Source organism: Propithecus coquereli, unplaced genomic scaffold (assembly GCF_000956105.1).
Source record: "Propithecus coquereli isolate 6110/MARCELLA unplaced genomic scaffold, Pcoq_1.0 Scaffold567, whole genome shotgun sequence".
Taxonomy (NCBI): domain Eukaryota; kingdom Metazoa; phylum Chordata; class Mammalia; order Primates; family Indriidae; genus Propithecus; species Propithecus coquereli.
This window is the reverse complement of record NW_012151585.1, coordinates 99,028-112,221: the sequence shown is the minus strand read 5'-3', so window position 1 is coordinate 112,221 and position 13,194 is coordinate 99,028.

The following is a 13,194-nucleotide window of genomic DNA, read 5'->3' as shown; positions in this document are numbered from 1 at the left end:
AGACTTTTTTTTTGAGACATGGGCTCACGCTGTTGCCTGGGCTAGAGTGCCGTGGCATCATCATAGCTCACTGCAACCTCAAAGTCCTGGGCTCAAGTGATCCTCCTGCCTCAGCCTCCCAAGTAGCTGGGACTTCAAGTGTGCATCACCACGCCCGGCTAATTTTTTTTTTTTTTTTTTTTGTAGAGACGAGTTCTCGCTGTATTGCCTAGGCTGGCAGAGACTTCTCTAAGCTATTTCCTTAAGCTCTGGGATGAGACCCCCATTCCTGCCTGGGACCCCTCATCCCACTTTCTGTTTGTAAGCTGCGTGCAGGAACTGGCTCTCACGTGGACACGTGTGTGCACCCACAGGTGGAGTGGGCAGGTGCTTGCCCCACCGAGAATTTGCCCTTACCAGGGGAGCACGGTGCTCGGGGCCTAACCCATCACTCCCTGCACGGCCTTGGCATTTGCACAGTCCCTTATCTGAGGCCTGAGCCATCCCCTACCCTGTCCCCCAGCCTCCCCGGGCCAGCTGTCACCTGGACTAGGCCCTGACTTGCATTGTGCCTCTGGCTGGGCTGCTTTCCCTGGGCAGGTGAGTCCTGACAGTGCCTTGCCCTGTGGGGCCTCTAAGAAAAGTATTTTTACATCTCTGTCTCTCCTTTTTTTATTGACTTGTTAATAAAGGACTTTGTAATGGCTGGGCTGGGCTGTGGTCCTTGGGGCTCACCTGGGTCTGAGTCTCAGCCACGGCTGCACCTCACGGCCCCTCTGTCTCGGGGCCGGGCTCCCTTCACTTGCTCACTTCTCGCCACGGCTCTGCGAGCGGTACGTGAACCATCACCATCTTCCACATGAGGAACCGAGACTTTGAGAAGTGACAAGACTCAGCCACGGTCACGTGACTCCCATCCCCAGCTGCCTGCCTTTGACGTCTGAGCTCTTTGATCTTCATTCCTTGCTCCTTCCAGAATAGCCCAGAAGGTTCTAAACATGGGCAGAGACTCCCAGACCCTCCTTGCTGAGGGTCCCCTGGCCTTGCCTGCCACCGTAGGTACGGTACGGCTGGCCTGCTGGGAAACCCACCAAGGAGGGCCTGAAATAGCTTTGCCTCCAGGCTGTTGCGTGTTTTCTTTTGGGTCTTACCTAAGGTCTGGCTGTCCCTTTTGTTGGCTAAGAGATCAGTCCGTTCTTGCCACCAGGGCTCTCCTGGAGTTGGGGGAAGGACCCTGCATACTTGGCCTCTCCCTGCTTAGGTGCAGGGCCAGGAGGGCAGGACAGGGGCCTGAAGGCTCCCTTGAGCCGTCTTTGTTCTCAGGGGCTGCCTCCCTGCTCGGCGAGGCGAAGACTCTGCTGTGGCCTGATGGGGCCCCACAGATGCACCAGGGAGGTTATCGGCTGCTCTCAGCCCAGACCAGCCCACTCTCAAGAAGAAGGGTGTGACTTCTGTGTACTCAGAGGTCTGCGTAGCTCCCCAGAAAAGCCAGAACAGAGACCAGGCCTCTGGCGGTGTGCCCACCTTGCCCCTGGGGATCAGAGTCTGGGGCCTCGGGCTGCAGATCAGAGGAGCTGAGAGCACAACCCCAGCCCGGTGAGTGAGCAGTAGGGGACCTGGGCCAGCTCCTTCCCTTCAGCCTCAGTTTCCCCATGTGCGTGGAGACCTAGGAGATAGCTCCTTCAGGAACACTGGGAGGGGGGCTTTTCCTTGGAGTTTGGTTTGGGGTCAGGGGGAGTCCCAGTTCCTCTCCTTGAAGGGCCTGGTATAGGCCCTGGCTTGGTGGTGTCCTGGGCTTGAGGTGGGGCTTTCGAATCAGGATTCTTGGGGCCGCTTAACCTGCAGCTAGAGAGCTCCTGGCCCATGTCCAGCTGACCTGTGAGTCACTGCCTGCTTTGGTGTTTTGTCTCCCTGGCTCTCCAAGGGCCTCAGGCCTCTCCCAGGTGTCTCATACCAGGTGCCACTCTAGCCTCGGCTAGTCCTTGGGCAGCCCTAGTCCATGGCAATCCCATGTCCCCTCACCCGGGCCGCAGGACTCAGACCGGGACCTGGAGGTCAGTGTGTCCACCTGTGTCTCTGCCACATATCCAAGTGTGTCCGTACGGAGGGTTTTTAGCTCCTAGATGTTAAGGTCCTTGGGGGTCACTGGGCCAGCTCTTGGCTTCAATAGGTTACAGACAGGGACATGTACTCAGGAATGCTGGGGAGACCCTGAGAGCCACCTGGGGTCAGGGGCACAGGGCTTGGGAGGTGCCCTGAGGACACCTGAGAAGCGGAGAGGCTTCCAGGGTTGTGACTGTGGACCTCGCATGCGGCCGATGTTCTGGGTCCACTCGGGCAGGTGGTGGGGGCTCACAGAACCACCTTCTTGTCCCACCCAGGCCCCCAGAGAGTCCCAAGGCAAAGGAAACTGGTCTGGTCAGCCTTGGCCTGGGGTTGGGGACATTCACTGGCACACAGCCCACCACCCTGACTTTCCACCCTGGGGACCTCGTTCGCCTGCCCACAGCAGCACAGACTGGGGAGGTTGAGCGCTGGTCTCCTGAACATGGCAGCCTGCTGCTGGGGAGGGGTCCTGCCCACGGTCCCTCCAGGAGTGGGAAGGGGCTCTCAGCCCTCCGACCGCCAGCCCAGTGCCCAGCGTCTGCGGGGAGGATGTGGGCCTGGGCGGGTGGGGACGGGGCATGAGGCAACCTCAGCCAGACAGAGTCACCGGCTCATTTCCACCCTTTCGGATCTTCATGCCGATGCAGAGGAAATGACCTCCTAAGTCCCCCTCTGAGATACCGGAGCAGAAATTTCGGGTTTCAAGTCCTCATCTTCCATCCCTGCCAGGTGGGGCCGTCTGGTCCCCACGCTTGCCAAGTCGCCCCACGGCTGGCTTCTGGGTCCTCTTTCTGTGGGGGCGAGAGAAGAAACCGTGCATGCTCTGTACAGGAGGACAGGGGGTGTGCTCCGTTAATGGACACAGTCACGTGGCACTTAACAGGGACACGTTCTGACAAACACGGTCACTAGGCAATGTCATCGTTACTGAAATGTCATAGAGTGTACTCTAGGCTACGACCTGAACAGCACGTTCCTGTACTGAGTACTGTAGGCGGCGGTAACACAACGGTAAGTATCTGTGTATCTAAACATATCTAAACATAGAAAAAGCACAGTGAACAGGTAAAAAGTGGTACCCTGTGTAGGGCACGTACCATGGATGGAGCTTGCGGGATGGGCAGCTGCTCCCGGCGAGTCAGTGAGTGGGTGCTGGGTGGGTGTGCAGCCTAGGATGTCACTGTACCCTCCTGCAGACGTTAAACACTGCACTCGGGCTACGCTACATTGATAAAAAATACTTTTCTTCACAAATAACCTTAACGGGAGCTGATAGATCGGTATACATGGGCACCAAGCGATGTGAAGGACATGAGAAACCAAGAAGCGGGGAGGGCGAGAGGGTGGGCGTGGGATAAAAATTTACCTGTTGGGTACGATGTACGCTGTTCTGGTGACGGGCGCACCAAAAGCCCTGACTTAAGCGTCTTACAAGATAGCCATGTGATAAAAACCCTTGTACCACCTTAATTAATATTTTGGAAAAAAAAAAAAAGGATAACCCTAGCTTACTGTAAATTTTTTACCTTATAAACTTTTTTTTTTGTTTCTTTTGAGACACAGTCTGGCTCTGATGCCCAGGGTAGAGTGCCATGGCGTCAGCCTAGCTCACAGCAACCTCCAACCCCTGGGCTCAAGCGATCCTCCTGCCTCAGCCTCCCGAGTAGCTGGGACTACAGGCACGCGCCACCATGCCCGGCTAATTTTTCTATTCTTAGTAGAGATGGGGTCTCGCTCTTGCTCAGGCTGGTCTGGAACTCCTGAGCTCGAGCGATCCTCCTACCTCAGCCTCCCGGAGTGCTAGGATTACAGGCCCGAGCCACCACGCCTGGCCAACTTTTATTTTTTTTAACTTTTTGATTCCTTTGTAATAACAGCTTAAAACACACATTGTCCAGCTCTACAAAAATATTTTCTTTTTATTCTTATTCTATAAGCTTCTTTTTCCATTTTTAAAATTTAAAAATTTTTAACTTTTTTTTATTAAAAACTGGGACATAAACACATACATTGGCCTAGGCTTACATAGTTCGGATCATCAAGACGTCACCAGGCGATAGGAATTTTTCAACCCTGTTATAATCTGATGGGACCACCCTCATCTGTGTGGTTCGTCGCTGACTGACACGTCGTCATGCGGCGCGTGACTGTATGTTCAACACGTGCTTGCGCTACCTCCATGTTACACAGATGGAAGCGAAACGCAAAGAGGTGAAGTGACGTGCCCAAAGTGACATAGCTGGGCATGGCAGAACCTGAATTCCGAAAGGAGGCTGAGCATGCCCACAGGAGCCTGGGGAGTTTCCCCGGGGGAAGAGACACTTTAGCTGAACTCTGAGGACAGGGGAGATGTTGCAAGAACCCTCGCAATCCCAGCTGTCTGCTTCGGTGGCCGGGTGTCTGCTGCCGGTGGCAATGGGTGCGTGGGCAGGCACGCGAGGCCTGGCCCTGGCTCCTCCCTGACCCTGGGCAGGGCAGGGTGAGTGTGTTGGGCAATGAACGACCACAGTTTGTGTCTCATTTTTCCAGGCGGGCCCTCGTGCTGGGATTCCAGAGACAAGGCCACCTCTTAAGGGGGAGCCCAGAGCTTCCTTCCCAGGGGGACGTGTGTGCCGCGTGGTGTGCGTGGATGGGATTGCACTTTCAGGCCTTTGTGTGTGTGTGTCTGCAGATGAGTCATTCGGGCAGGGAAGCGTGTGTGTGTGCGTGTGTGTGTGTGTGTGTGTGTGTGTGAGAGAGACAGTCTTCATGTGTGTAGAAGTGACAGTGTGTCCCAGTGTGACTGTCCCCTTGGACCTCAGTTGGAGGTCTAGAAGTCTGTGGCTGCACGCACGTGCATCGGCTTATGTGTGAACGTCCGCTGCATGCCTGGCTCCCTCTCTTCACGCGTGCCTGCATGTGTCTGTGCATCTGTGAGTGTGTGTACACGTGTGAGCGTGGCGGGGGGTCCCGTGTTTCTGTATGTCTGTATTGGTGTGTGTCTGGGGCTGGTTTTGTCCTGAGAGTGTGTGTGCATATGTTGACACCTTTCGTGTCTCTGTGTTTGCACGTGTCCCCATGTGTGGCCTCCCCTCCACTCCCCTTCCCTGGACCCACGACCCCTCCGCCTTCCCTGCTTCTCCCACTGGAAGAGTGCTCACAGGCAGCAGAATGGGGAGGGGACAGGGGAGGCTCGGGCTTTCCCTTGTCCCCTTGCAGCCCTACTGGCCGCTTTCCAGCCCCCTGGCTTTCCTGGGGTTGCTGTGTTTTTAAGCTCTGCCTTTTAAAAAAATGTTTAAAGGTGAAATTCCTGTAATGCAGCATTCACCATTTTGAAGTGAATAATTCGGCGGCTTTGAGTACATTCATAATGTTGCACAACCGCCACCTCTATCTGGTTCCAAAATGTCGTCACCGCAAAAGGAAATCTCGTACTCACTAGCTGTCACGAGTCCTCCTTCCCCGCACCCCACGGCCAACGCCAGCCTGCGTTCTGCCTCTGCGCATTTGCTGTTTGGGACATTTTGGATCCACAGAATCATATATGTGACCTTTTGCATGCGGCTTCTTTTGCTTGGCGTGCTGTTTTTGGGGTTCGTCCATGTTGTAGCAGGTGTTGGTGCTTTGTCCCTTTTCATGGCTGAGTACTGCTCCCTGGGTGGCTGGACCACGTTGTTCATTCGTTACCTCTTGAAGGACATCCGGGTTGCGTCCACCTTTCGGCTGTTAAGCTCTGCCTTCTGGACCGCGGAGGTGCCCAGCATTTGTGTTTAATGCCATATAGTTTCCTCTTCCTTACACACTTGTCCTGCGGACAGGGTGACCTGGCCCCAGCCGGTCACACCCCGTCACCCACTGAATGGTCACCAGTAGGTCCTTGGATAGAGCAAGGCTTGATGGCTTTCTCTCCCCTCGGAACTGCAGGACTTGTTTCTTTTTTGCATCAAGATAAACGCCCAGTTTCCTCAGCGAGAGCGTCGGGAGAAGGCAACTCTTCCGCAGCGCCTGTTCCAGGTCATCTCTGGGCGGCGAGTCCCACCTCTGTGTCCCAGACTTCTCCCTGGGGTCAAGGCTCATTTGGAGACAGGCCCACTGGGACCCTGGCCTCCTCCCACTGTCCTCTCCGGTTGCCTTTGCTGTTGAGCTAAGGCTGCGACTCCTGCTGCACTCGCTGTGCCCGAGCCCAGCCTACTTCCTCCTCCACGCGCCCCCACCTCCCTCATCCCCGTGCCGCGCACTCCCGCCTCCAAGTGCCAGAAAACCAGCTCAGCTAGCAGAAGAGGAGACCCACACCTTGTCCTGTGTGGCTGGGACACGCTGCGTGGATGGCCCTGGCTTCCACAGGATCCAGGGCTCAGGGAGATTCTCCAGCCTCCCTGGCTGTGCTGGACACGGTCCTGCCTGCTCGGCAGGACCCTGACCTTGCCTGTGGGGTTGGGGAAGGTGACTTCCTATAGTGGCAAACTGGTGACATCCCAGCCAGAACCCCCAGCCCTGTGACAGGGGCGTGCTTCCTGTGTCTGATGTCAGTCCCAGGGAAGGGATCTGATTGGTCCTGCCCAGGATGCTGGTGCTTTTGCTGGACTACGGGGTACCACAAAGGCCGGGCTGGGTCAGGCGCCCCTTCCTGTGGCCCGATATAAGATATGGGCAGTCCAACAAGTGGGTCTTCCAGGCCCTTCCGTGTGCTGGTGGTGTTGGCATGTGTGTGTTCCTGTGTGAGTGTATTTATTCACCCTCCAAAAGCCGGATGTAAAAAGGCATTCACAGCAAATTCACTCGACCTTAAGCCTGCTCTTTCTCTCTGATTTCTCCCCAGCCTGGTGCCAGCACACACAGTGGGTACTTAAATATAAGTTGAATGAAAGACTGAAAAGCCCCTGGGATTTGTCTGCCTTTTTTTTTTTTTTTGCAAAATGTAGGATTGTCCCTCCTGTGAAGAACTGGCCTCTTTGTATGAGACCATCAGGTGCTGCTCATGCAGAATCCATTCTGAGATGAATTCTTTGGAAGAAGTATCGGTGGCTTTTTCTTTTTCGGTTTGTTTTCCAGGAAAGTGTCGAAATCTGCAGTGCGGGAAAGAGCAGATTTTGAATTTGCTTTTAAAAAAAAAATGATCATAAAGGAAAATGTCAGCATCTTTGAAATTGAGGCCGCCCAGAAACAGGGTCACATGCTTTGGTGCGCTGTGAGTGAGGGCGGAGAGTGCACAGAAAAGCCTCTGAGAGACCTGCTCCTGCCCGGCCAGAGGCCTGGCTGCAGGTGTGCCAGATGTGGGACAGACAGGGACACAACTGGGTCCTGCAGCATGGGAGCCACAGCTCACTTTTCCTGGGGCTTCCTCAGATGGCCACATGTACATGGCCACGCATTCATCCATTCACCAAGGATTTACTGAGCACCTACTACACCCTGGGGCCTCTGCTGTGCTCTGGAGAGGCTATGGGGAGACGCAACCACAGTGCATCCTCTTAGAATTTAGTCTCGCTGGGGGAGACAAGCTATAGTTGTAAAAATTCACGCCTGTGAAAAGTGCGACACAGAGGGATACGTGATACTCTGGGAGGGTCACAGGGACCAGCCTGGGTTGGAGGAAGGTCAGGGAGGGCTTCCCTGAAAAGGTGAAACTTGGTCTGGACTTTGATGTCTGGATGGCAGTTCAGCAGGTAGAATGCTCAGGAAGTGGGAAGAGCATGTGCAAAGGTCCTGAGGTGAGAGCTCGGCCCCCGCCCCACCGAGGGACTGAGGAAGGTCAGAGGAGGAGGCAGGTGAGAGAGAGTTATGAGTGGGGCTGGGGAGGTGCGCAGGACCTGGTGGCCATGATAAGGACTTTGGCCTTTTTGGAATGGTAAGGGGAAGCCAGGGAAGTGTTTTAAGCAAAGGCTTGTGACCAGGCTGCGTTGTATCGTTCCCTCTCCAGGGGCTGCGATGGCAGCAAAGCCCAGCGGCATGTGGTGACCCCTCCTTCCTTGTTTTCTTCCCTTCCAGTCAGACTTTGGGCCACATCTACTGTTCTCCAAACTGGTCCCGTGCAGTCTTGCTTTCTGTCCGGGCTGGGAGGTGGGAGGGGACAGGGGGGAGGGGATCTCCCCGTTTCCCCCCATGAAAACTGTAGGTTTTGCTTTCTTCAGCCACTTGGTAACCTCAGTACTGGATGACCCACTGGGCACGCTGGGCGACCTCACGGCTCTAGGAGGGCTGCCTGGGCTCAGACCTGTCTTTGCTCCCTCCAAGGACTCTGCATCTCAGGCTTCAGTTTCCCCATCCACAGGGCAAAAACAATGATACCTGCCTCCTAAGGTGGTTGTGAGGATTCAACAAAGTGGCCCCCGTGAAATGTCTGGCACTGGGCTCCAGAAATGTGCCTGGTTGTTACCACTGCCACCCCGGGCACTCAAACATTTTTGGCCAGAATCTGATGTTTCAAAATAGGCATTGTATGCTGGGCACAGTGTACGTACCTGTAGTCCCAGCTACTTGAAAGGCTGAAGTAGGAGGATTGCTTGAGCCCAGGAGTTGGAGACCAACCTGGGCAACATAGCAAGACCTCTTCTCAAAAAAAAAAAAAAAAAGAGAAAAGAAAGAAAACAAAGCAAAACTAAAAAACAAAATAGGCATTGCACTCTATCATCCTGAGAAAAGTCAGAACTCAGTTAGACTTCCTTACCCTTGTTTAACGTTAGAGTTTTGTTTTTTTTTTTTTTTTTTTGAGACAGAGTCTCACTGTGTTGCCCCAGCTAGAGTGCCGTGGCATCAGCCTAGCTCACAGCAACCTCAAACTCCTGGGCTCAAGCGATCCTCCTGCCTCAGCCTCCCGAGTAGCTGGGACTACAGGCATGCGCCACCATGCCCGGCTAATTTTTTTCTATATATTTTTAGTTGTCCGATTAATTTCTTTCTATTTTTAGTAGAGACGGGGTCTCGCTCTTGCTCAGGCTGGTTTCGAACTCCTGAGCTCAAACAATCCGCCCGCCTTGGCCTCCCAGAGTGCTAGGATTACAGGCGTGAGCCACCGCGCCCGGCCCAAATTTCAGAATGTTTTTATCGCCCCAAAGGAAGCCCCTCACCCCTTACCTGTCTCTCCCATCCCTGGGTCCCCCAGCCCCTGGCAACCACCAACCTACTCTCTGTCCCTCCGGAAGTGCCTACTCTGGACATGTCACACAATGTGTGGCCTTTTGTGTCGGCTTCTCTCACTTAGCGGATTGTCTTCATCCACATTGGATCGCTTGTATCCATACTTCACTCCTTTTTGTGACTCAATATTCCATTGTGTGGGTAAGCTACTTTTTGTTTATCCATTTTCTATCAACAGACATTTGGGTTGTTTCCACTTTCAGGCTATTGTAAAGAATTGCTCCGATAAATGTTTGCAAGTTTTCGTGTAGGCCTGTATTTTCAATTCTCTTGGGTGTACATCTAGGAGTGGAATTGTTGGTCATATGATATCTCTATGTTTTGCCGTTTGAGGAACTGCCAAACTATTTTCTTTTTTTAGAGACAGGGTCTCGCTCTGTTGCCCAGGCTGGAGTGCAGTGCCGAGATCATAGCTCACAGCAGCCTCAAACTCCTGGGCTCAAGGGATCCTCCCACCCCAGCCTCCCAAGTAGCTGGGACTACAGGTGTGAGCCACCATGCCCAGCTAATTTTTAAATTTTTTGTAAAGATGGAATCTCACTATGTTGCCCAGGCTGGTCTCGAACTCCTGGAATCAAGCGATCCTCCTGCCTTGGCCTCCCAAAGCGCTGGGATTACAGGCCTGAGCCACCACCCCAGCCCTGGCAAACCGTTTTCCAATTTGGCTGCACCATTGTACATTCCCCCCAACAATGTACTGGAGTTCCAATTCCTCCACACCCTTGCTGACACTTGTCATCGTGTGTCTTTGATCATAGCCACCTCAGTGGGTGCGAAGTGGTATCTCACCGTGGTCTCGATTTGCATTTCCTATGATGCGCATCTTTTCATGTGCTTATTGGCCACTTGTGCATCTTTTTTTTGGAGAAATGTCTATTCAAATCCTTTGCCCATTTGGAAATTGGATTGTTTGTCTTTTTGTTGTTGTTAAGCTGTGTCCCTGCAGTTTACCGAGAGGGAACCGGCTCAGAAAAGGGGTGTGACCGGGCCAAAAACACAGGGGCTCCCTGCGGAGTGAGACTGGAACTTAGGTTGGGGGCCACCTTCTCCCCACCGCTGTGGAGCGGCCCCCTGCCTCCAGCTTGGTCCGACCCCCCCAGGCCATCCCAAGGCCTGTCCTTGCATTTCAAGGGACAGGGAGAGACCATGAAACAGCAATTCTGAGGAACCAAGCCTGTCCTCTCTTCCCCTCCAAGTCACGAGGACCAGGCTGACGTGGCCCGGGAAGAGGGGACAGCCCGGGCCCTGTGGTCGGGGAGCCTATTTATACTGGCTAGGCCATGTTGCAAGCTTTTCCTGCTGGCAAGAGGGACGTCACTGGGCGCTGACCTCACCAGAAACGCTGACGCATCTTCCCTCACGCTTCGCTCCAATGGTCGGGCCTCCTGGCCTCCGGGCGGCTCCCCGTCCTCCCTGCACATGCCCCGCTCTGGACCCTCCACCGGGGCCCCCACTCCCTGCGGCCCTCCAGCCACGCCTTCCTCTTGCAGGCTGCAGGGCTAAATCATGTCCCCCGCTGCATTCGTATGTCGAAGTGTTAACCCACACCGACTCAGAATGCGACTGTGTTTAGGGCCTCGAAAGCAGTACTTAAGGTCACTTGAAGTCATGGGGTGGGCCCTGATCCAATCTGACCGGTGTCCTATAAGAAGAAGAGCTTAGGACACAGACAGGCAGAGGGAAGACCGGGTGAAGAAGACACAGGGAGAGACAGAGTCATCGACAAGCCAGGAGAGAGGCCTAAGAAGTGGCCACCCCTCGATCTCAGATGTCCAGCCTCCAGGACTGTGAGAAGACACATTTCTGTTATTCAAGCCGCCCAGCCTGTGGGACTCGCTTATGGCAGCCCTAGCAAACTGATACACGAGCTCTCCTGCCTTTGGTGACCGTGGTCCCTGGGCCAGTGCCTGGCAGCCTGATCAGCCGTGTGCTAAGAGCATGGTCGTTTGGCCTGGTTTGAATGTCCCTCTTCTCCTAACTGCTCGCAGGCGACCCCAGTGTCACGGAGGTGCCTTTAAAGGGAGGAGACAGGGCGGCCTCCCTGGCCCCTGGGGTGGGCAGAACAGGGTGTAGGCCCAGGGCTGGCTGTCCCTGAGTCTGGCAGGTCGTCAGCTACAGCTGAGAGGGGCCAGGAGCCCATCTGCCCTGAGCCAGCCCCTGGCCTTCCCAGAGCCTCGATCTCTTCCTCTAAGTGGGCCGAGCGTGAGGCATCCTAGACCCGCCTGTTGCACGATGAGATCAGGGATGTGAAATGGAGAAGGATCCCGGCCTGGCACGAGCCCCAGGACCCAGTGTTGCGGGGGTGGGCACAGAGATGAGGGATTTAGCGGAAGCGACATTCTCAGGATGAGGATCCAGAAATGGTCACCGTGGGAGTGGCGACAGTGAGGTATTAGGTTTTCCCTGTGTGTGGGGTGGGGGGAGAAAAGGGGAGGGGCAGCCTCCTGGGCGTGGGCTTGTCTGGTTTTGCCTACTGCTGAATCCTCAGCACCCAGGAGTGGCTGGCCCAGAGTGGGGCCAAATAAAGGTTTGTTGAATGAATACATGATGGTGGGTGTGTCTACAGAGGTGGAGGCGGTGGGAACAGCCTTGGTGGACATGCAGGGCACCTCCAGCCCTGCTCTTTTCTGGCTTCCTTGGTTCTCCTTGTCCGGCCTCTGCAAGCGCAGTGCTCTCTCCAGACAGAGCAGCTCGTGCCTCCCTGGCAGCCCCCAGGGACCCTGCCCTGGCTCCCCAGCCTTCTGCGGCCTCCTCCCAGCCAGGCTCCTCAGGGTGCAGGCCAAGGACCCTCTTCTGGGCCTGGTGGATGTGCCAGGGTCTCCAGGCATGGCTTGCAGGCCTGGCCCAGCCCCTCTACCCCACCTTGTCTGCCCTCACCTGGGCCTCAGTTTACCCCACAGTAAAGCTGCAGGTTGGCCAGGGAGGCGCTGTCTCCAGGGGCCCTTCATTCTGAGTGCAGACAAATCTTCAAGAAGCGGAGGACAAACCCACGATCGCTATCTTTCAGAGAAAGTGAAACCTGGTCCCCAACCGTCACAGAGGCAACTCCCCCTCCTGGCTTCCCCTCTGAGCTCACGGCTTCCCCATCTTCCCCAAACCCACTGACACCCCGAACCTCACCACTCCCACCCCCGACGGCTAGTACTTGGAATTAGGTTTTCATCTTTTCTTTTCCCTTCAAAGGCTTTTTTGCCTTTTATGTCCATGATGGCAACAGCCCTGTGAGGTGAGCTGGGAAATATTTTTCTCCTCTTCATTTTACAAGTAGGGCCTCTGAGGCCCAGAGAGGTTAAGTGACTTGCCTCAGATCACACAGCACATCAGCGGGCTTGAACCCTGGTCTCCTGTTTTTCTTGCTCCAAGTGTCCCGTTTTCCCCAGAGGACACTGTCTGCAGAGAAGGGGCCGGCTTTGGGCTGTGGGCCTGGGATGGGGAAGGGCGGTAGGGGGTGCGCAATGAAGGAAAGGAGACAGCTGGGAGCTGGGCTGGGGGATGCTGGTCCCGGGGCCAGAACCACAATCTCGGGGCTGCCAGCCTGGGTCTGGCTCTGTGCCCAGAGCCCGGTGGTTTCCGCTCACAGATGTCCCAACAGCTCCGGCGAGAGGGCGGGAAGGGCACTCGAGAAGGAAGATGTCTCGCTCCCCTCAGCCCCAAGACCTGCCAGGCCAGTGGCTCCTGGGCAGAGACTGGCCTGGGGCCTCCAGAGGCCCCGTCCCTCCCGCCCATCCCGGGCTCGGCCCCCAAAAGATGGCACGGACCCCCTTCCTCCCCACTTGCCCCAGGAAGGCTGAGGCTGCGGTTTGCATCATCCTTGGGCGTGGGGCTGACCTCGAAGAACGAATTCGAAGAAAACAGGAGGAGGAGCGGGCGCACCACCGCGCCCAGCGCCCATTGGCCGCTGTGGAAATTTTGGTTTTTGGGGTCATGTTCCCAGAAGGCCTGCCCTCCCCCCACCCCCTCCCCACCCACCTCACGAGGTGTTGGCCAATCGCC